The sequence below is a fragment of the Bison bison genome, unplaced genomic scaffold, assembly GCF_000754665.1.
Source record: "Bison bison bison isolate TAMUID 2011002044 unplaced genomic scaffold, Bison_UMD1.0 scf7180017864529, whole genome shotgun sequence".
In the NCBI taxonomy this organism is placed as follows: domain Eukaryota; kingdom Metazoa; phylum Chordata; class Mammalia; order Artiodactyla; family Bovidae; genus Bison; species Bison bison.
The window spans coordinates 668,921-671,471 of NW_011495079.1; the positions used below are offsets into that span (position 1 = coordinate 668,921).

General features: G+C 46.4%; 1 protein-coding gene across 1 annotated transcript in view; it reads left to right on the plus strand.

Annotated features, from left to right (window-relative positions):
* The window catches only part of GPR50 (G protein-coupled receptor 50), a 185,510-nt gene that overhangs the window by 31,404 nt on the left and 151,555 nt on the right, over positions 1 to 2,551 (plus strand). The gene's annotated exons all lie outside the window — the stretch shown is intronic.

Consider the following 2,551-nt stretch of genomic DNA (forward strand, 5'->3'; position numbering starts at 1 on the left):
CTGGAAAACCAAAATTGAATTCGCATTCAAAATGGCCATTCCTAGCAGGTCAGACACACAAAACTGAAAATGATCTCGATGTCAGAATAGAACTCGATGCATATACAGAAGCATCACAATGGAATGTATCAAAGAGCAGTGTCTGTCTGAGAAGGGCAGCCGGCTTTTTGGAATATTGATTGATTTTATCAGTGATACCATTCACCCTTGCTGGCATGTTCTGTGGCGTTGAAGGTGGTGCCAACACAGGGGTGACATGTGTGAGGCTGACCAGAGATGGCGCTATAGAGAAGGAAGGGTACCTGTCCGTGGGACTGTGATAGCTCAGTGGAGAGACAGAAAGTGCTGGCAAGTGGTCTCAGCTGGATAGAGATGCAGTCTGTGTGACTCCATTTGCTGTGCACATGTGCTTGCTCACATCCTAGCATGCAGAGATGAGGCTATTTTCAGGTGGTTTTGTGGCAAACAGTCATCCTTCCTGCAAGCAGAATATATTGGGAGGCACTCAGTGCAAGGATTACTAGCCCCATTTTACAGAATAGGAAAGTGAGGCTCACAGATGTTAACCTTGTCTAAGGCCTCCCATGAGTGTGTGGAGAGCAGGCAGGCTGATCTTTGCCACCCTCCTGCACAGTGTTGGACTCTCAGTCAGTGATGGGTGGAGACTGGAGCCCAGAGCTTGTGCCTGGGAGATACTAGTGTTGGTGATGCAGATATAAATGTGCTTTGTGATCCATCATGCAAGGGTCTGAATCTCTGGCTGTGATGAGTGAGAGTGTGTGCATGCGTGCTCAGTTGCTCAGTCATGTCCAACTCTTTGCAATCCCATGGACTATAGCCCACCAGGCTCCTCTGTCCATGGGATTCTCCAGGAAAGAATACCCAGAGTGGTTTTTCATGCCCTCCTCCAGGGGATCTTGTGACCCAGGGACCAAACCCGTGTCTCCAGTGTCTTCTGCATTGATAGGCAGGTTCTTTACCACTAGGACCACCTGGGAAGCCCTAGTGAGGGTATTCACATTGAAAAAAGAGGTTGCCAGATAATTTGGAGACCATCCTCCTCCTAGGAGGGCTTCTCCCAACCCTCCTCACCCTCTGAGAACCGTTGTACTGGAAGATATGTGGGCAACAAGTTCTTAAGGAACTGGCTTTCATTTCATGAGTTCGTTATAAAGGACACGGCGCACGTTCCCAACTAGAAGTCAGTTACACCCACATTCCTCAAACTCACAAGATCACTGTGAGGCTTGCAAGATGCTTGTACTAACCAGAACATACCATCCTGTCTCCCAGGTCATGGCAGAAATTTTATTGAAAACATGTTCACCGTCTTTCCCAGAACTTTCTCACACAGAGGTAACTCAGATAGGACACTATGCTTGAATTCTACCCATCACACGAAGGCCTGTGGGCTGTGAAGAAGGCTGCCTCAAAAAATGTTCAAGACAAAGATTTCTGTTTACTATAAACCCTGTTTAGAGAATGCCTTTTCCATATACGTGTGGGCCAAGGAACCAGGCCCGAGGGCCCCCCTGCCTCCACCCACATTCCCCAGGTGCTCACACTTGTAAAAAAAGATGAGAAAAATGTTTTGTTTTGTTTTTTTGTGGGGCTATAAAATAAATTAAACGGAAAAACCTTCTAGCCTTAAAATAGTCAGAAATCTAAGATGGAAAACTCACAAGTTAAGTGCTTGTACATTTCTTCCTGGAGACACTTCAGAAAAACAATGCCCTAAGGTCATGATTAGCTTTCGCACTCAGCTTAGCTGAAACTTCCTTCAGGAACTCTTTCAACACCCCCACCCCTGTTTGCCCTCATTCCCCTATGGGTTGATTAATCATTCATCCATCCTTTCATTCAATAAGTATTTCCTGAGAACATTGTATGTCAGGCATGAATCAAGGTGCTGGGTAAACAGAGAGACAAAAATAGACAAAGCTCCCTGACTTTGTGGAGCTGATGTTCTAGTTGGGGGATACTGACAACATTGTATTCCACAGTCCATTAGAAGGTGGTAGGTGCTGTGGATAAAAATTAAGCATGGGAGGTCAGCTTGATTTGCCTTGAAATGGTAAAAGTGATGCTGTAATTTTGGACTTGAAGGAGGGGAAGGAGTATGCCACATGGCTGAGAGAAGTGTGTTCCAGGCATGGTGAACAGCATGTGCAAAGGCCCTGAGGAGAAGTGTTCTTGGTGTGTATAAGGAACACAAGGAAGCCTGTAGGTCTGGAGTGAAAGTGGAGCTAGACGGAAAGAGATCACAGAGGGGCTCCCCTCATTGAGCCACGGGAATGCTCCTCTTGCAGTGGGATCACTATAAGTGTCTTTATTGTTTTTCCTGTAAGTTGGATTCCCTGGGACACAGGCTTTGGGTTGGAGCTTAGCATGCTATCAGGATAGATGTTTGGGCAAGGGAAGGGCATGAAGCAGTGGGAAGAGAGAACAAGGACTCAGCTAATCTGATGGGGAACTTTGGAGCTGGGATGACTCGTTAGCATCATTCTACATTATGGAGGTCATTATTAATGCCCAGGCCATTATTCCCCTC